We start from the raw sequence: 22,397 nt of genomic DNA on the forward strand, positions 1-22,397 counted from the left end.
TTAACAATGGTGTGTCGGGGGTGAGCACTACTGGCAAGCAGAATGTTATTGCCAGCAGTGCTCTTTCTGTGGAGTTTTGTGGCAAGACGACCATCTTTAACATATATTTTTACATCAAGAAACTCTGCCTCTTTAGTACTTATATTTGAAGTAGACCTCAGATTTTCCTGATTAGTATTAATACATGAAAGAAAATTGTTGACACTTTCCTGATTTCCCCTCCATATAATAAAAATATATATATATAAAGCGCATCCACTGCACAACATGCCTTTTATACATAGTGCCATGGGTGCTCAGGAGGACCTGTTCCTCCCACCAGCTTACTTGAAGACACACATAGCTGGGGGAGAAACAGGCCCGCATCGCCACACCTCGTCTCTGAATGTAGATGTTGTTACCAAATAGAAAAAAGTTGTTATTTAGGCACCAACCAGTAAGTTCTATGATAATTTTGTTGTGCATGTAACAATCCACTGGTCTCTTCCCAAGGTAATATTCCAACGCTGGTAAACCAGTAGTGTGCACAATGCTGGTGTAGAGCGATTCAATGTCTAAGGTGATCAATAATAGATCATCACTCCATGGAATGTTCTTGATTTTTGTGATGAAGTCTCCTGTGTCTCTGATATACGTTGGTAATTCCTTGACTAAATCCTGCAGGAAGTAGTCAATGTATTCAGTAACATGTTCCACCATTCCACCAATGGCCGAGATGATAGGTCGACCCGGTACTGGAACAACCTGTTTGTGTACCTTTGGGAGGAGATATAGTTTAGGTAATATGGAAAATTCTATATGAAGGAAGTCAAATTCTTGTTTGGAGATCATAACCTCCTTCTTCCACTTGTGTAGTAATTTCAACAATGATTCTTTGGCCTGATTGTAGTCCTTGCCTGTGGTTTTGGTATCTCAAGAGGAGTCATTCAGTTGTTTCATGGCCTCCTCAATGTAGGCATCCTGGGGCCATATAACCACATTAGCTGTGTATGTATACTGTAAGAAGCAGTTGAGGATGATGTTAGCTATGTGTACAGTCCCACATAGCACTCAATCAACATCAGGCCTCGCCAAACTGTTGTCTGGGAGTTAGTTATACCTCACAACCCCTTCAGAATTCCACACAAGCTTGAGGTCAATTCTTGGATGGCCACAAGGTGTACTTTTATTTATTGAATTGATGGAAACGTGATGTTCATGAGGGATCGGTATGCTCAGCCTGCAGAGAGCAAGGCCCTACAATGAGTTGTGCCTAGTCTGGGCAATGACAGAGTTACTGTGGCAATACAATTGCTGCTGAGAGTAATCCCCCAATATACCTGCAGACCCTTGGATTTTCCCAAAATGAGTTTTCTAAACCAATAGTAACCCTGATTGCTTTTGCATGGACTACATTTGGAATGGTGACTGAGGTACCCCTGGACCTGATACGTCTTTCCTTTGACCCACATTGTCAATATGTGATTTTTACTAATCGCATGCCCCTTAATCCCATGGGTCTGCAGTCACTTTTCCATAACTCATGCTTGCACTGTACAGGCCTATTGCACATGTGACACATTAACAGAGCAGAAAGTTGGTTACCTCTGAAGAGATTTTGGTACGTGAATCACCACCTGTGTAACATTTATCCAATCAAACAAGACATACAATGGAATGTTGAATGTCAATCCAGTAACAGTGCTACATTTGGTAAAAGGTGTGTCCTGTGATGGTAGTACATACAACACAAATTCAATCAGACGTAGTCTGATATCCCGTTAAGTAGTTGACATGTCCACTCATCCCCCAGAGAGGTGGCTCTTGGTGACACACACGCAAGCCCTTTCATTAGTGACCTAAGTCTTAGGATGTAGTCTGTAATATGGTACCAGCCTGCATAGACTGTATGCATCTAGTCAATGGGCCTGGCTGTAATGGTGCCTGTACAGTCATGCACAAGTAGTTTACCCTTCAGAAGGTAAAACATGGTGTGTTGTGTTTCAAAGTAGCTCACATCACACTACATGTAAGATGCCCCTGAGCTACATGATGTTACTGGGCTGGCTTTGGCAGTGTAGGTCATGACCAGGGCTGAGGATATTCGGCAGATGACTACAAGAGTGTGTATTTATATCTTCGTAGTGCTTAGCATGTGAGAACTACACATGTAGTGTGTTAACTATTTATTATTTATGCTTGGAGTAAACAAAATGTGTTTCAACCAAACAGATATCATAAAACTTGAAGTTATAGTCTGTTTTTTCATCTATTGCATCTATACAGGTCAATGCCCATCAGAAGCAAGGCATTTAGAAAGCCATCGCCCGTAAGGTGAGGACCCTCGGGGGTCTATCACTGGTGCAGCGTCCAGTGCAGGAAAAGGTGGGAGGACCTGAGGCGCTGGACTCGAAAGATCATGGAGATCCAGTTGGGGATGTCTTCCCAACATGGACAGTGCGCTTGTCGGACCTTGACCCCCTAATGGCTTGCAGACTGGGGGTGGCCTACCGACTTGATGGGAAATTGAGGGCCAAACAGGAGCTACATGGGGGTGAGTCCTGGCCATAGTCATACATGTTACATTGTCAACTTTGTGTGTTACAGACAGGCATTTTCCCATCAATATTGAGGATGGACCATGTGTGACGGCACAAGAAAAGCTATTGGTTGTGTAGGTCTGGTAGTAGGTGCATGCTAATGTGCTTTGCCTATTGTCTTTCTGACCAGGAACACAGCAGAGCCGTGTCCACTACCAATTCACTGTCTTGAGCAGACACATGGCTGAGTAAAGTGATTATTCAGCTCATGTGGGTGACAATTATACCAAACAGGGCACTTGTCTTCAGTGTGTCAGGAGTGATGCTTCCTCACTTCCGTGTCTCCTGTGATGGTGGCTCTCTTACATGTGACATAGCATACAGTGCACTTTGGATGCAGTCACTGAGCAGTACTTCCCCTTGGTAAGTAGGGAATGTACAGTAACATTAGATAGTAAACATCACTGTTGCCATCAGTATTAGTGCCTACATGTTGGCATGTGTACCATTCCCTGTTGTCGTATCATCTGCACTACTGTTTCATACATGGTCTACGTGTCTTTCCTAGGTTGATGTCTGATTTCTTCACAAATGTATGTGTAGGCCAATCTGTATTAGAAAATATTCATTTGTGAAGGGTATACAGTTCATGTGTTACCACAGACAGGAGTATGTAGACATTGGTGGGTGGGTCAAACATACCCTAAGCCATCCATCAATGACAACCTCAGTCATGCAATTGGAGCTGTCTGTGAATATGACTTCACTGTGAGCAACTGTTTACAGGGCATGTAGCATGCATGCATGTGCTCATGCTAATGTTGAAGCCACTATAATGGACCTTGTAGCTGGAGTCCTCTATACACTTATTGATGCTCATGAGAGGGACACAGTGCATCTACAGTCCATGGCAAGGCACAGAGCAAGTACATCAGATGCAGCATATGAGAGGGGCCAAGTGCATCAACAGTCCATGGCAAAGAACAGGTACATCTGATGCAGCACATGAGAGGGGTCAAGTGCATCAACAGTCCATGGCAAAGAACAGGTACATTTGATGCAGCACATGAGAGGGGTGAAGTGCATCAACAGTCCATGGCAAAGAACAGGTACTTCTTATACAGCATATGAGAGGGGCACAGAGCATTAACAGTCCATGGCAAGGCACAGAGCAGGTACATCAGAGGCAGCACATGAGAGGGGTGAAGTGCATCAACAGTCCATGGCAAATACCAGGTACATCTGATGCAGCATATGAGAGGGGCACAGAGCATCAACAGTCCATGGCAAAGAACAGGTACATCTGATGCAGCATATGAAAGTGCATCAACAGTCCATGGCAAAGAACAGATACAACTGAGGCAGCACATGAGAGGGGCCAAATGCATCAACAGTTTATGGCAAAGAACAGGTACATCTGATGCAGCACATGAGAGGGGTGAAGTGCATCAACAGTCCATGGCAAAGAACAGGTACATCTGATGCAGCATATGAGAGGGGCGCAGAGCATCAAAAGCCCATGGCAAAGAACAGGTACATCAGAGGCTGCACATGAGAGGGGTTACGTATCTGAGGCAGCACATGAGAGGGGCACAGTGCATCAACAGTCCATGGCAAAGAACAGGTACAACTGAGGCAGCACATGAGAGGGCAAAATGCAGCATCCTAACAGCAACAGGCCAGTGTTCATAACAGAGCAGGTACATCAGAGGCAGCACATAAGAGGGGTTAAGTGCATCAACAGTCCATGGCACACAGCAGGGACATCTGAGGCAGCACATGAGAGGGGTGAAGTGCATCAACAGTCCATGGCAAAGAACAGGTACAGCTGAGGCAGCACATGAGAGGGCACAATGCAGCATCTTCACAGCAACAGGGCAGTGTTCATAACAGAACAGGTACATCAGAGGCAGCACATGAGAGGGGCATAGTGCATCAACAGTCTATGGCAAAGAACAGGTACATCAGAGGCAGCACATGAGAGGGCACAATGCAGCATCCTAACAGCAACAGGGCAGTGTTCATAACAAAACAGGTACATCAGAGGCAGCACATGAGAGGGGCCAAGTGCATCAACAGTCCATGGCAAAGAACAGGTACAACTGAGGCAGCACATAAGAGGGCACAATGCAGTATCCTAACAGCAACAGGGCAGTGTTCATAACAGAACAGGTACATCAGAGGCAGCACATGAGAGGGGCCAAGTGCATCAACAGTCCATGGCAAAGAACAGGTACAACTGAGGCAGCACATGAGAGGGCACAATGCAGTATCCTAACAGCAACAGGGCACTGTTCGTAACAGAGAAGGTACATCTGATGCAGCACATGAGAGTGGCACAGAGCATCAACAGATCATGGCACACAGCACGGACACCAGTGTCAGCACATGAGAGGGGCACAGAGCATCAACAGTCCATGGCAAGGCACAGAGCAGGTACATCTGAGGCAGCACATGAGAGGGGTGAAGTGCATCAACAGTCCATGGCAAGGAACAGGTACATCAGAGGCAGCGCATGAGAGGGCACAATGCAGCATCCTAACAGCAACAGGGCAGTGTTCATAACAGAACAGGTACATCAGAGGCAGCACATGAGAGGGGCCAAGTGCATCAACAGTCCATGGCAAAGAACAGGTTCAACTGAGGCAGCACCTGAGAGGGCACAATGCAGCATCCTAACAGCAATAGGGCACTGTTTGTAACAGAGCAGGTACATCTGATGCAGCACATGAGAGGGGCACAGAGCATCAACAGTCCATGGCACACAGCACGGACACCAGTGGCAGCACATGAGAGGGGTACAGAGCATCAACAGTCCATGGCAAGGCACAGAGCAGGTACATTAGAGGCAGCACTTGAGAGGGGTTAAGTGCATCAACAGTCCATGGCATACAGCAGGGACATCTGAGGCAGCACATGAGAGGGGCCAAAATGCAGCATCCTAACAGCAACAGGGCAGTGTTCATAACAGAACAGGTACATCAGAGGCAGCACATGAGAGGGGCTAAGTGCATCAACAGTCCATGGCAAGCCACAGAGCAGGTACATCTGAGGCAGCACATGAGAGGGGCCAAAATGCAGCATCCTAACAGCAACAGGGCAGTGTTCATAACAGAGCAGGTACATCAGAGGCAGCACATGAGAGGGGTTAAGTGCACCAACAGTCCATGGCATACAGCAGGGACATCTGAGGCAGCACATGAGAGGGGCACAGTGCATCAACAGTCCATAGCAAAGAACAGGTACAACTGAGGCAGCACATGAGAGGGGCACAGAGCATCAACAGTCCATGGCACACAGCACGGACACCGGTGGCAGAACATGAGAGGGGCACAGAGCATCAACAGTCCATGGCAAGGCACAGAGCAGGTACATCTGAGGCAGCACATGAGAGGGGTGAAGTGCATCAACAGTCCATGGCAAAGAACAGGTACATCTGATCCAGCATATGAGAGGGGCACACAGCATCAACAGTCCATGGCAAGGCACAGAGCAGTACATCAGAGGCAGCCCAAGGACGTGTGTCAAGCGCCCCGTCCCAGGGCAAAATTAATGCAAGGGTGATTACAATGGACTATCTACACACCAAATAAAATGACATGTAAGTGATGGGAACTACACCTCACAGTACTGAATCTGGTGGACTGCTCGACCTAGTAGCCTCGGACACAGTGGCAGGATCGGATACTGGATTGTGAGACACAGGCATAGCTCTAGTGACTGAAACATGAGCCATAGAACCCGACACACTGCTAGCACCAGAAACAGGAGTGTGGGACACAGCCACAGCTCCAGTGACTGACACATGAGCCATAGACCCAGACACACTGCCAGCACCAAAAACAGGAGTGTGAGACACAGCCACAGCTCTAGTGACTGACACATGAGCCATAGACTCAGACACACTGCCAGCACCAGAAACAGGAGTGTGGGACACAGCCACAGCTCTAGTGACTGACACATGAGCCATAGACCCAGACACACTGCCAGCACCAGAAACAGGAGTGTGGGACACAGCCACAGATGTAGTAAGTGACACCTGAGCCATAGACCCAGACACACTGGCAGGACATGACCGTGCACAGTGACCAACAAATACCATGCCAGCATCTTAGACGAGCGAGGTCGGTGGTCGGTCTGCCACGAACCTGTCCTACTTCTAACACTTTACGGTCCTTAAATTGGCTACGGGTCAAAAGCAGAATCCACTTTAAAGCGCTCAGCCTGGCTTTTAAAATTTTAAAAAGGTCGGCACCCGAGATACTCAATAATCTTGTATCCCCTTACGTCCCGACTCGCCCTCTCAGATCTCTTGGCCAATCCTTTGTGGTTGTCCCACGCTTCAGACTCAGTCGAATGGGCGGTCGTTCCTTTCGCGTGAGAGCTGCGATTCTCTGGAACGCTCTTCCTTTAGAAATCCGCCTGTTAGAGGATTTATTAGCATTTCGCAGGGCCCTGAAAACCCTTTTGTTTTAATCCCCTACCTCCTTCTCTTTTTCCTGTTTTAGTGTTGTGTTGTGTCCTCCATTCCCTGCGCCAGGACGCTCCTTAGCTGGAGCATCTGTGCGCAATAAAAATGTCAATAACATAACATAACATAACATGAGAGTGGCGGACACACACATTGGTAGTACCTGAAACAGGAGAGGGCACAACTGACACACTGCTACTACATGAGGCATGACAGCGAACAACAGACACAGTGCCACTATCTGACACATGAGAGTGAACTCCAGCTGACCCACTAGGACCACTGAAATGATGAGCCACAGGGCTGTATGGGCCAGGAGGCAGGGTGGCTCTGGGAGCTGGGGACAGCTGTACTGGAGCGACATTGGGGTGGGCAGGTGTCACAGGTGTGTGTCTCCATTTCTTTGGGATATGGAAGGGCACCCTGGATATGACTGGACTGGTGAGTGGTGTGGCCTCATTATGAACATCACCCATCAAAGGGGGCTCATATGCTGGTGTGTGTCTGCTCTCTGGGGACGTGCTGGACCCTGCTTGACGTTTTCTGTGGCCCTGCCTTCTGCCCTCTGCATCATGTGTAATGGGTGATGCAACAACAGTGTACTCCTTCCTCTGCTTCTGTGGGGTGTGGATGGGAGTAGAGGTATGGGGGGACTCCACCGCTGACACATGTGTTTTACGTTCCTTCTCCAACATCAGCCTCAGGGCATGCAGGGGTGATGTAGGCCTGTCCTTGATGGTGCTCGTGTCCATGGGAGAACCCTTGTCCCTGGGAGGTACCTTTCCTGTAGAATGTGTCCTGTCTCTGGAATGTGCCTGAACCGTGGGTGGTGCCCTGTCCCTGGGAGTTAGCTTGTCCTTTGTAGTGTCCCGGTCCATTTTAGTGTCCCTTTCCTTTGCAGTGTCCTTGTCCTTGGGAGTGTCCCTGGCCTTGGGAGGTGCCCTTTCCTTTGCAGTGTCCTTGTCCTTGGGAGGGTCCCTGGCCTTGGGAGGTGCCCTTTCCTTTGCAGTGTCCTTGTCCTTGGGAGTGTCCCTGGCCTTGGGAGGTGCACTTTCCTTTGCAGTGTCCTTGTCCTTGGGAGTGTCCCTGGCCTTGGGAGGTGCCCTTTCCTTTGCAGTGTCCTTGTCCTTGGGAGTGTCCCCGGCCTTGGGAAATGCCCTTTCCTTTGCAGTGTCCTTGTCCTTTGCAGTGTCCTTGGCCTTGGGAGGTGCCCTTGCTTTGGGAGTACCTTTGGAGGGGGATGCCTGTGTTACATGTGAATCCCTGTCACCCAACACCCCTTGATTATCCTGTGTGTCAACTCCAGGGTAGCTGATGTCGTGGTCTGTGAAAGATTTCCCTGTCCTAGGGGATGGTGTCTGTGGCCTCCGTGCCCTGCCTTGCTGCCTGTGGCAGCTTCTAGTGCAATATCCCGAAAATGAGCCCTGCTCAGAAATGTCACTCTCCGCTGACACATCACGTGGTGTGGATGGGGGAACTGAAGTAGAAGCTTGTGCCTGCGAATTTTGAATGGCTGTAGACACTGTGTTGGTTAACGACTGAACTGTTCTGTGTAGACCAGCAACATCGCCATGCATCCCCTCCATGAATGCTACCACCTGCCCCAACTTCCTATCATGGTCTAGGAATGCATTGATCATGTTGGTCTGCCCTACACACAGCTGTCGCAGCAGATCAACCGCCTCAGCACAAAGGGTACTTTGTGTCACAGGGGCAGGGGCAGCGGTGCCTGCACCGAAGGCCACTCTGCTCCCCTTACTCTGGCGAGCACGAGCAGTACTTGTTGAAGTTGTTGGCAGTGTTGGCCCTGTGTGCTGTGTACCGACTGAAGGTGTAGATTGCCTACTCCCTGTGTCACCGTCTGAAGATGAGGACGATGGTGTCTCCACATGTGAGTCCTCAGGGACAGTCCTGTCCCCCACTCCGGGGCTGCTTTCTTCAGTCTCAGTCTGTGTGTGAGTGTTTCCGGATTCTGATGCATTGCCACCACTGAGCGTTGTCGTTTGTGGGTCAGTGCCCTCGGCCAAAGCTGAAAGAGAGAAAAGAGGTATACGTAAGTGCCACACTCACATACTTAAAATTGCAAAAACAAAACACCTTGACTGCTGACCAACATGTAGCCCCCATCCTGCATAAGAACCACCCCTACCATACATCTTCATGTCAAAGAACCGGGGGTGCCTGTGAAAAATGTACTTCTAACAAACAGGGCAAGTGCATGCCGACCACCACATATGTGTTGCCATGAGAACACAGACCTCAAGGGCATGTCCTGGAACCCTGCACTACAATGCGACTGGTCTGTCCACCTGGCTGACATGGATGCCAAAGCACACTCCGATAATAGCACCAACATGCTATTGCAGCACAACATACACACCACGGATGTCACTACTGCGTCTGGCTCACAAGTCACAAACACATTCAGTCTGCTTACCTCTAGTTTGCTGCTGATCCCCTCTCAACCGGGCGGACAGGTCAGGATGCGTCACTGCAATGATACGGAGCATCAGAGGGGTCATGGTGTGACGGGTAAGCCTGAATGTACGTGGAATCTGCCCCAGTGTCATCTCCGCCACATTCTTGCTGAGCCTGGAGATGTTGTCCCAGCGCTTGTGGCAGTGTGTGTGTCGCCTATTGCACACACCCACTGCCTGTACATCACATGCTATGGTCCTCCACATGGCCTTGCAAAGGTGCAGCTTGACCTACCATGATGGGAGACAAAATGGGAAAGTCAGTGGACATATGGACAGCCACACAGATAGGAGCAACACGTATCCATGCAGCCATGCACAGTACAGCACATGTGAAGGTCCCACAGCACACCGCCAAGATTGCAGAAGCCAGGAGTCAGCGACCACCTCATGCACACCAACATGTCCCCCACTGCACTTACCACCTGTCCGGGGGCACCATAGAGCCGGTCATAGTGGCGGAGCACACCGTTCACAAGGACATCGAGCTTCGCTGCGGTGAAGGGACGAGACCGGATCTCTCGCACTCTCGACATGGCAGGGTCCCGGACTGTGGCACAACAGCAGCAGTTTGAGGATTGGTCAGCAGCAGCAGGTAGAGGTGATGGTTGCAGGCAGCAGTTGGAGGATTGGTCAGCAGCAGCAGGTAGAGGTGATGGGTGCAGGCAGCAGTTGGTGGGTTGGTCAGCAGCAGCAGGTAGAGGTGATGGGTGCAGGCAGCAGTTGGTGTATTGGTCAGCAGCAGCAGGTAGAGGTGATGGGTGCAGGCAGTAGTAGGTGGATTGGTCAGCAGTAGCAGGTAGAGGTGATGGGTGCAGGCAGCAGTGGCTGGACGCAGTGAATGTGTGCTGCAGAGATTCACACATATTCAGGGCCCTGAGCTGATATCAGTGGCACACGTCTGCAGCAATTGGTTTTCCCGGGCTGCCTCTTTCAAAAAGAGCCAATGACTGGCCCTGCTGTGGCGGTGCACGGCTTCCGCTATTGTTTGAAATCGCTTACGCGCCCCCCGTTACCTGTATCCATTGGCTACATGTTCAAGGACCGTCACAGTCACACACCGGTAATCGCATGTGCGCGCTACAGCGATGGTGCATCATTTGAAATTCAACACTCACTGGCATCGCTATGGCGGAGCACGCATTCCGCGGGGGCGGGGCAGGCTAACACACACATTTGAATGTGCAAGTGGGAATGGCAGTTGGTACCCTCCCTTACAGTCACATTGCAGCACCCTCCGCAGACCGCCGGGCCTGTTCGCTCACCCACCTCCAGGTGCAGGTGGTGGGTGACCGCCGGGTGCGGGCGGTGGGTGATCATGGGGTGTGGGCGGTGGTTAACTGCCCTGTGTACAGATTTCAGCCTGGCATGGTTGCCCCTGGCCACTCACACACCGCCTGCACCCGGCGGTCACCCACCATCTGCACCCGGCAGTCACTGACCGCCTGCACCTGCCAGTCGCCCACCGCCCACACCCGGCGGTCACCCACCGCCGGCACCCAGAGGTGTGTGAGTGGCCAGGGTCAACCATGCCAGGCTGATATCTGTACACAGGGCGATTCACCACCGCCCGCACCTGGTGGTCACCCACTGCCGGCACCCGGCAGTGGGTGAGCACCCAGGGGCAACCATGCCAGGCTGATATCTGTACACAGGGCAGTTCACCACCGCCCGCACCCGGCGGTCACCAACCGCCAGCACCCGGCGGAGGGTGTGCAGCCAGGCCCGGCGGTCTGCGGCAGGTGCTGCTATGTGACTGTAAGGGGGGATACCAACTGGCATTTCGACTTGTCCATTCAAAGGTGTGACCGTGATGGTCCTTGTCAACTCAGCAAATGTAATGCACTATTGCAGTGTCAAGGATCATCTCATGTGTTGGGGGAAGGCGTACCCGGATTTTGTGTGTACACACAATGCATGTCTCCACACACATGTTATGTCATAGTTGTACATGTGTGTCAGGACATGTCCGGAAATCGACAGTAATCATTATGTCATGTCAATGTCACGTGTACACGTGTATCAGTTATGTCCATTGTTGACATATGTGGCCATACTATTGACCTTGCCAGTGTTGAACATAGGCTAGTGATGTGAGCCCAAGTTGCGTCAGATGTGCATGGGTATGTGTTTATGTCTTGGTTTTGAGGTCACACATTTCTATTGGTACACATCTACACAGTACATCACGGCTGTGTACCCACATCCGGAAGCTGTCGTGATTGTGTGGTTTGTGTGTGCAAGTCGCATTGATGGTGGTATACATGCATACTGGGTATGCGTCTGTGTGTCGCTTGTTGTATGCCCATGCCTGTCATGTGAGGATGCAGAGCATTGTAGGTGGGGTAATGGGTGCATGATAACAATGAGGGTGTGGTCCATGTTTGCGTTGTGTGTGCACGTCAAGGTGTGTCTGTGGGGACGCTTCTCCACACTTGGGCAATCTGTATTGTTATGTTGGCAGTCCTTTCAACATGCCTGCACGTGACCTTCGCCATTTTTGCTCACCGGATGTTGTTTGTGGATGTACATTGAGTGTGTAGTCAGCTGTAGTGCCTTATATTTTGGTCGCGTCACACATACAATCAGTGTCTGCTACATGTATAATTTGTATTGTGTTGGTCAAGATGTGATGGTGTTGCCCAGATGTGCGTTGTTGGTGAATTGACATCTGCTCCCATGTACTCCCACACAGGAGGGCTCCAAATGTGCATCGAACATACACTGTGCTGGAGGACATGGTTGAAGAGGAGGTAATCCGCAAATTCCGGCTGGACAGATGGAGGTTGCAGGACCTTGTAGGCCAATTTTCACCTCATCTGCAGCCACGCAGGCCATATCCAGGAGCAATTACACCCACAGCAAAGGTGATGGTGGCACTTCACTTCTTTGTAACTGGCACTTTCCAGTACACAAACCGCCCTGATCGCAGCCACCGATGACATCCGAGCCCTGCTCGACAACGGAGAAACAGCGGCCCTCATCCTCATAGACCTCTCCGCGGCCTTCGACACTGTCTGCCACCGCACCCTAGTGCAGCGCCTCAGCAACGTCGGAATCCAGGGGAAGGCACTGGAATGGATCATCTCGTTCCTCGCCGGAAGGACACAGAGAGTCCGCCTCCTCCCATTCAGATCAGAAGCCACCGAAGTCATCTGCGGCGTTCCTCAGGGTTCCTCGCTCAGCCCTACCCTCTTCAACGTCTACATGAGCCCCCTTGCGGCCATCGCACGCCAACACAACCTCAACATCATCTCATACGCCGACGACACCCAGCTGATCCTCTCCCTCACCAACGACCCCGCAACCGCCAGAGCCAACCTGCACGAAGGGATGACAGAAGTAGCAAAGTGGATGATGAACAGCCGCCTGAAACTGAACTCGGACAAGACAGAAGTCCTCATCCTGGGATCCTCACCCTCTGCCTGGGACGACTCCTGGTGGCCCCCCGCCCTGGGCAGCGCACCCAAACCAACAGACCACGCACACAATTTGGGCTTCATCCTGGACTCCTCCCTCTCCATGTCCAGACAAGTCAACGCTGTCTCCTCATCATGCTTCAACATCCTGCGCATGCTACGTAAGATCTTCCGGTGGATCCCCACCGAGACCAGGAAGACGGTCACCCAGGCCCTCGTCACCAGTCGTCTGGACTATGGCAACTCCCTCTACGCCGGATCCACCATCAAACTCCAGAAGAGACTCCAGCGGATCCAGAACGCCTCAGCACGACTCATCCTGGACATCCCCCGTCGCAGCCACATCTCCGGACACCTGAGAGATCTGCACTGGCTCCCGGTCAACAAGAGAATCACCTTCCGTCTCCTCACCCATGCACACAAAGCCCTGCACAACCAAGGACCAGCATACCTCAACAGCCGCCTCAACTTCTACGCTCCCACACACCGGCTTCGATCGTCCAGCCACGCCCTCGCCGCCATCCCCCGGATCCGAAGAGCCACCACTGGAGGAAGGTCCTTCTCCGACCTGGCCGCCAAGACTTGGAACTCCCTCCCGACCCACCTCCGCCTGACCCAGGACCACCTCGCCTTCAGGAAACAGCTCAAGACCTGGCTGTTCGAGCAGTAGCGGACCCCCCCACCCCAGCGCCTTGAGACCCTCCGGGTGAGTAGTGCGCTATATAAATGCATTGATTGATTGATTGATTGATGCCGGGGGGGATGTCCCAATCCATGTTCAGCATGGTACTGCGGGATGTGCTGGATGCCGTGATGTCTTACAAGGATGATTACATCCATTTCCCACATCCGGCAGAGCTGGCTGCAGTTACGGGTGACTTCTATGTCCTGGCCCAGATCCCACACGTAGTGGGTGCCATTGATGTGACACATATGGAAAGGGGCGACCACTCGGTCCCCCCGAACGTATGGTGGAGTACCCCGATCCCTCCGGGAAGCCATATTGGGCGGGAGGCGAGTCTCGGCTGGTATGCCCGAAGCGGCGTAGCCGGGGCGCGTCTTTTCCCGCCCAAGAGGGGGTTGTCCTAGACACCAACACCGCTAGCCACGCCCTTGAGGCGGATTGTAGGTGGGTCCACGCCCGCCCGAAGAAGCATAAAAGGAGCGACAAGCCAAGGAAGCATCCTCTTGTTCCTGTGCTCTGAAGCTGCACCTCCCCGTTGCACGTGAGCTCGAGACGGAACGAAGAGCCAATTTTGAGAATTTAATTTTGTGTTTCTTCTTTCAGTGAGTTCGGAGCTTCCTGGCCTAGGACCTTGAGGAGTATACGTGGACGATGCCTAGCAAGAAAGTCGGAAAGAGGGTCGGGACCGACCAGATGCTTCGTATGCTGATGAAGGACATGGCGGACATGAAGAAGCAGATGGCGGCAATGAATGGTGCAGGGGGACCAAAGAGAGTCATCGGACCAGCATTGCCGGGAGTGGTCCCTAACGGGAGAGGTAGAAGGGCCAAGAGGGGAGCGTCGGGTGGGGAGGCCCCGGTTCCCGAAGCACCTCCGACGCACCCGGTCACCCCGATCGAGGCCCTGATTCCGGTCCCGAACGCGGGGCAACCAATCCCCGTGGTGGTCACTCCTGTGAACGGGGAGGATATGCCTCCTGAGCTGGCTGCCCAGTTGGCGGCATGGTTGGGCAAAGAGAACGAAGGGGCCACGGCTGAAGAAGCCAGGGCGATAATGAAGCAGTTGCGGCAATCGAAAGATGCTGCGAAGGCACCGTGTCCTTTTGTATCCCCGCAGGCTCCCGTGGAACAACCAGTATCGGGCGTTGGTTCGGCAGGGACTACGGTCACAGTTACCGGTTCAGGTAAGCAGCCATTGCCGATGGCGGGGGAGGGATCGGTACCTTCGAGGAGGGAAAAAGTTGTTCAGCATATCCCGATTGAGGTAAAAGAAAGGATATGGGCGGATAAATATGTGAACATGTTTTCCCTGTTAACCGATCACTATGAGATTGAGCATGTAAAAAATCAAAAAGAGTTTTTGCATCCTAGTGTATGGCGCGCCAAGATGGCCGGTTTCAGAGTTGATGAATCGATAGGTAATTGGGGCAGAGCGTTTGGAATGTTCACTGCAATTATGGGGGAACGTAGGCCCGAATTATTGGTGGAATTAGCCGTGTATCAGACACGTATCATGGAATTTTATGAAACATATGGGGGCAGTCAATGGTTTTGTTATGATAGCATATTTCGAAAGTCCAAGGAGCACGACTCATCCCTGACGTGGGATTGTTTCGCCTCCATTTCCTGGCAGAAAATGGAGAAGTCAGGCACGGCGAAGTCGCCATCTTTGGGGGGAAATGGGGTCGAGTCTTCCCGCCATTCGTCAGGGGCGCCCTTTCGGGCGGGATCAAGCAATGATCAGAACACAAGGAATAATGGCAACTCAGGTAAAAAAGGGGTCTGCTGGAGCTTTAACAGAGGCAAATGTACTAGGCCACAGGGGTCTTGCAGGTTCAGGCATGAATGTGCAGGGTGCGGGCATTCCTCGCACCCCGAGACTATGTGCAGAGCCAAGACTGGTGATACGGGAGGTAGAGGAGGCGCCAAACAGGTCTGAAATAGTCCGAGGGGCGCCTCTACCTACCCCGGTTGATATCATGGCACTGATTCCATGGCTGAACGAATACCCGGATCATATCTCCGCTGGGGTGTTGCGAGATGGTTTTTCGCATGGTTTCCGCATCCCGGCGGGGGATTTTCAGGGTAAAGCACAATGTAGGAACCAACTATCGGTCCAGCAGAATACGGCGGTGGTACAAGCAAAGATTGGGAAAGAGGTGGCCCGAGGTCGGGTTGCTGGACCATATGACATGCCGCCAGTTGCTAATTTTGTTTGTTCGCCTCTGGGAGTGGTCCCCAAAAAGGATCCAGAGGAATTCAGTTTGATACATAATTTGTCAGCTCCAAGGGGTCTTTCGGTGAACGATGCGATTGACCCGGGAGTTTGTTCGGTGCAGTACGCATCTTTTGATGAGGCCGTGGCCATTTTGAATCGCCTGGGGCCCGGAGCGCTGATGGCCAAATCAGACATTGAGTCAGCGTTCCGGTTGCTCCCGGTACACCCAGATGATCACCGTCTCCTTGGTTTCATGTTTCAGGGACGCTATTACATGGATAAATGTATGCCAATGGGTTGCTCCATATCTTGTGCGTATTTTGAGAAATTCAGTAGTTTTTTGCAATGGGCGTTCACAAGAACAACGGGGTTTACACATGTTATGCATTATCTTGACGATTTTCTATTCCTGGGGGCAGCCGGGGACATAGAATGTGCACAGGCTTTGAATGCATTTTGTGATCTCATGAGACGCTTTGGCGTGCCATTGGCACCAGGTAAGACAGTGGGCCCGGCTACTTCGCTCGAGTTTCTTGGAATAGAGCTCGATTCCGAAGAGGGGTGCTTCCGTTTGCCTAAGGAAAAGGTAACGAAATTCAAAGCATTGCTTGAAACATGTATTAGCGAGACGAAAGTAAATTTGCATCAGTTGCAGCAGGTTGTGGGTCAGCTGAATTTTGCCTTTAGAGTGATACCGATGGCTCGCCCCTTTTCCCGCTCTATTGCTCAAGCCATGGTTGGCCTTAAGGAAGGTCACCACCGCACAAGGCTCTCGGCAGAGGTTCGCCAGGACATGCGCATATGGTTGGCATTCCTGGCGGATTTCAACGGTCGTGTCGTGTGGAACAAACCAGCGGTTTCCTCCGAGGAGCTGGGGTTGTGGACTGACTCGGCAGGGAGTGGGGGCTTTGGCGCCATCTTTGGTGATCATTGGTCAGCACGAACCTGGCCGGCATGGTGGCATGAGAGTGGGCTGACAGGTAACATTGGGTTTCTCGAACTGTTCCCTATTCTGGTGGCCTTAAAAACATGGCCTGAGGGGTTTCGTGATCGCTCTGTGGTGTTCTGGTCTGATAATATGACCGTGGTTGAGTGTATCAATAGTCAGGCAGCCCGCTGCAAATGGATCTTGAGATTGCTGAAGGAAATTGTCCTGCTGTGTATGAGACTAAACGTCCACTTTAGGGCAAGACATGTGCCAGGGGTGTTAAATCATGCAGCTGATGCGCTTTCTCGTTCCCGTATGCAGGCCTTCTGGGGTTTTCTGCCCTCAGCGGACCCAGTGGCGGCACCATTTCCCGAAGCTCTCTGGTCTCTCGGTGCCCCGGACTACAAGACCTCGTGGGAGAGAGTCTAGCACCCAGGACAAGGAAGGCATATGAAGGGGCGTTCCGCTCTTATTGGTCCTTTTTGGGTTCAGCTAGGGGGAAGCTTTGGGGCCAAGAGGAGTATGTTTTGAAATTCTTGTTATCATTACACCAGGCAGGCAAATCAGTGGCTACGGCCAATAGGCACCGGGCCGCCATTTCTTTCATGGCACGGGCCCATGGCATCCAGGACCCCACAGCGTCTTTTCTGGTACAGAAGGCGCTGCGTGGGTGGCAACGCCTTGAGGGTAGCAGAGTGGATGAGAGGCACCCGATAGGTCTGGAAAGGTTGGCCCTGTTACTGTCCGTACTCCCTGCGACATGTTCATCTCAATCAGAGACAGTGCTATTCCGGGCCGCTTTTGCATTAGCATTCCATGGGGCTATGCGGGTAAGCGAGCTGGTAGCAAAGAACAAGCGGGATACGGGGGGAGGTCTGTGCCGAGAGCACATTCAAATTAAGGGGGAGACAATGGTAGTCTCATTTGCCAGGTCCAAGACCGATCAGAGAGCGATCGGGGACAGCGTAGTAGTCCAGCGGATTCCCGGATCTCCCATGTGCCCGGTAGCATGCGTTGAGGAGTATTTGGCGCAAAGGGCGGCATCATGGGGGGGAAGCTTGCTGAGGCACGCCAACGCCACCCCACTGACTAGGTTTCAGTTCCAGCGGGTGCTAACAATGGCAATCGCAGCTGCGGGCTTGAACCCGTGCGAGTTTGGGACCCATTCCTTCCGAATAGGGGCTGCTACAGAGGCTACAGCCAGGGGTCTGAGTGTGGAAAAAGTGAAACAGTTGGGGCGTTGGTCCTCGAATTGTTATAAAAGGTATGTGCGGTTGCACATGTTGTGAAGCTAATGTCATGCACTCACGCTTCTTGTTTTTGTTTGGTTTACAGTTTCGCGAGCTTACGAGGCGGGGCGGACTGTGCAGTCGACCCGACACCTGGGAACCAGCGGTCAAAGATCACCGGCTGTGGAAAGAGTGGTGTGGGTCGTGGGCCACTCATACGTGAGGCGTGCCGCAGACGTATTCAAAGCAGGTGACATGATTCACATGGCTGGGGAATACGGGTACAGGGTGACCTTCTACGGAAGGGGCGGGCTCTGTATTGACCAGTTCCAAAGTTTTATGGAGGGTTTGTTAGGGCGGACAAGGTCACCGCCTTCTGTTATCATAGTGCATCTTGGGGGCAATGATTTGGTGACCACTGGTCGACGAGTACTTCTCGAGTTGATACTATCCACAGTGAGTTGGTTGGCGAGAAGGGTTCCGGGGTGCACGATTGCATGGTCCCATATGATTCCACGGATGGTGTGGCGGGGGGCTAATTCTGTGTCTGCTGTAAATCATTCGGTTAAGAAAGTGAATAACAAACTTGGTAGATTGTTCCGTACAAGTACATTGCATTCTATTCCGCATGGATGTATCAGGGGGGACAATATGTATCTAGAGGATGGGGTCCATTTGTCCCGGGTGGGGAATACTTTACTCATAGGAGACCTTGTAGCTTGGTTAAAGAGTTTGCAGCCATGACCTTTAAGTAGGAGTTTTTGTGGGGGGTCCGGATAGCCGGTCAACTATCCGGCCTGTGGCGGTAAGGTCATGATCGGTGAGCAGGAATTAGAAGATCCCTAGAGGTGGGGCGTCACCCATTATGGATGGGAGCGCCCGGGGGAAGGCGGCCATTGGCCCCTCAAATGGGGAGGCGGTCCCCTCTAAGGATGGGGACGCCGAAAGGGAAGGCGGCCATAGGCCCCTCCCTGGGGAGGAGGGGCTTTGGCCCCTCCTGGGAATTTCCCGGGGCCAGGACATCTGCGATGGCAGATGTGGTAAGTTGTGTGGGGTGGGAGGGGGGTCTACGCTACCTTCTAGACACCTCACACGAGTCCTCGGACGACCACTAAGATGGCGTTGAGTTAACAGGGGGCCCCCGCTAAGACAAGGGAAATTGGAAGTAGGCACAGAGGTACAGTCCTCTGTGCGACCGCCCCTCACAAGTGAGGGGGGAGCTCTGGTATTAGGGATCTGACACCGGTTACGACCTTACCGTTGGCCCGTAATGTTAGGATGTACAATTTCAATTTTGAGTAATGCATTTGCAGGATGTTTAGTATCGGCTAGGAGAACCTTTGTATTAGAGATGTGTTAAGGTCAGCCAAGAACATCGGAATGTGTAAATGAAATTGTACATGTTATGAAACTGTTATTTTAACGTTTTAATTTTGTTTCATATTTTAATAAATACGGCCGGGAGGGTAACTCCCTCCCGCCTTCCAAAAGTTCAGAACCGTTTCCGTCTTCACATCCTTGGGGATTGTGTTGAGAGGGGGTGGCGGGTATCTCAGCCATATGGAAAGGGGCGACCACTCGGTCCCCCCGAACGTATGGTGGAGTACCCCGATCCCTCCGGGAAGCCATTTTGGGCGGGAGGCGAGTCTCGGCTGGTATGCCCGAAGCGGCGTAGCCGGGGCGCGCCTTTTCCCGCCCAAGAGGGGGTTGTCCTAGACACCAACACCGCTAGCCACGCCCTTGAGGCGGATTGTAGGTGGGTCCACGCCCGCCCGAAGAAGCATAAAAGGAGCGACAAGCCAAGAAAGCATCCTCTTGTTCCTGTGCTCTGAAGCTGCACCTCCCCGTTGCACGTGAGCTCGAGACGGAACGAAGAGCCAATTTTGACCCACCCACCAGCCCCTGATGACAGCGATTTGTTGAAATAAAGTCGAGTGTCGCGATATTGTTTCTCTTACAGGTTGTTTTGAATAAAAGTTGGTAATTTGGTATGTAATAAAGTTGATAATTTTTTCCTTTTCGGCATGTTTTATTCAGCAAAGTAGTTGCACCAGATGCTCAGTAGAGATTATACTTTGAATTGCTTAAGTATAAATTGTCTTTTCTCCACTTTAGTCTTAGATTGTCGTATTTATTTTGGTCGGGCGGTAAGGTCATGATCGGTGAGCAGGAATTAGAAGATCCCTAGAGGTGGGGCGTCACCCATTATGGATGGGAGCGCCCGGGGGGAGGCGGCCATTGGCCCCTCAAACGGGGAGGCGGTCCCCTCTAAGGATGGGGACGCCGAAAGGGAAGGCGGCCATAGGCCCCTCCCTGGGGAGGAGGGGCTTGGGCCCCTCCTGGGAATTTCCCGGGGCCAGGACATCTGCGACGGCAGATGTGGTAAGTTGTGTGGGGTGGGAGGGGGGTCTACGCTACCTTCTAGACACCTCACACGAGTCCTCGGACGACCACTAAGATGGCGTCGAGTTAACAGGGGGCCCCCGCTAAGACAAGGGAAATTGGAAGTAGGCACAGAGGTACAGTCCTCTGTGCGACCGCCCCTCACAAGTGAGGGGGGAGTTCTGGTATTAGGGATCAGACACCGGTTACGACCTTGCCGTTGGCCCGTAATGTTAGGATGTACAATTTCAATTTTGAGTAATGCATTTGCAGGATGTTTAGTATCGGCTAGGAGAACCTTTGTATTAGAGATGTGTTAAGGTCAGCCAAGAACATCGGAATTTGTAAATGAAATTGTACATGTTATGAAACTGTTATTTTAACGTTTTAATTTTGTTTCATATTTTAATAAATACGGCCGGGAGGGTAACTCCCTCCCGCCTTCCAAAAGTTCAGAACCGTTTCCGTCTTCCCATCCTTGGGGATTGTGTTGAGAGGGGGTGGCGGGTATCTCAGCCATATTGGTCTAATTCCACCCCAGGTACGTGAAGCCGTCTATCATAATAGGAAGCACAACGACTCCATAAATGTGCAAGTGGTGTGCCAGGCTGACAGCATCATCTCCCTTGTGTGTGCAAGGTTTCCAGGGTCCGCACATGACTCTCACATCCTGCGGAGCAGCATTGTCCCCAAACTGATGGCTAATTTGCGTCAAGAACATGCGTGGCTTGTATGTGAGTGTGCTGTGATGACTACTGTGTTGTATGTGTGACATGCTATTACCAACAATCCTGGTAATGATGTGTGTGTCTGTCATCCCCCCACCTAGGCGACTCTGCATACCCAAACCGACCATGGCTGCTGAGCCCCCGACGGAATCCAACAACCCCAGGAGAAATGCGCTACAATGATGCCCATGGGAGGACACGTAGGGTAGTGGCACGTACGTTTGGACTGCTGATGTATAGGTTTTGCTGCCTTAATAAAACCGGAGGGGCCCTGCCATACTCACCCGGAAAAGTATGCAAAATCATGGTTGCCTGCTGTATGCTCCACAACCTGGCCTTACGCAATACCATTGCACTGATCATGGACCCTGCAGACCAGCAGGTTGCTCCGCCTCCCATACCACCCATGTCCACTGATGAGGATAGTGGGGAGGAAGAAGGTGTGGACCAGAGGAGTCAGCTTATTGCTCGCTACTTTACTTAAATGTGAGTAACTACCTCTTGTGCTGGTGTTCAAAGCGTGATGCATGTTCGCTGGTGATGTGTGGATGTGGTGGGTGGATGGTGCCTGTTCTGGTATGTTCTGTTTGCAAATGGGTGTGGGAGATGGTGTACGTCCAATGCTCCCTGATGTGTGTCACGTGATCCGCTTAATTTGAGATCAGTGTGGTTTGTGGGATGTTGCTGTATGGTGTGGTGTGATGGTTGTGAATCAGTTTCCTGACCTGTGCTTGTTGTTCTCTCATTATCCCTAGGTCACTCCCACATAGACATGATTGTCAAGAAGATTGATACCTGCACCTGGTAATGACAAGTACTAAGACGAACCTTTGATTGAAACATGGAGGTCACACAGCATTGAGTGTTTACGTGGTGTTTATTTACAGGGTGTGGATTACTGTTTGTGCATATTTACAAATAGGTGTTGGTGGGGAAGTGAGAGTTGTAGGTCATATCAGATGAAACCACAGTGGGGACACCACATTGTGTGATGTACACCTAGTCCAACAGACGTGTGCCAATGCTTGGCATTGTGGTGCAAGAAAGTTCGCAGAGTGAATTCCAGCCTCAAGGAAGGGTGAAGTCAGTGGCGGCCCCTATTTGAGCGGGTGGATGGTGCATTGCCACTGCTGTGAGCTGGATCCAGCCTCAGACGGCCCCTCCGTCTTGGAGCCGGAGGGGTGCCAGCTGTGGGGGTAGGTTGTTCTGGGGCAACTTCCCTTTTAGTGGCCTCAGGTGATGGTGGCGGTGGTGTTGGTGGCCTGTCCCGCTGGCCACTTGGAGGAAGGGGAGGTGGTGTTGGTGCACTATCCCGCTGGCCACTTGGGGGAGGGGGAGGTGG

This window comes from Lissotriton vulgaris, chromosome 6, assembly GCF_964263255.1.
Source record: "Lissotriton vulgaris chromosome 6, aLisVul1.2, whole genome shotgun sequence".
Taxonomy (NCBI): Eukaryota; Metazoa; Chordata; class Amphibia; order Caudata; family Salamandridae; genus Lissotriton; species Lissotriton vulgaris.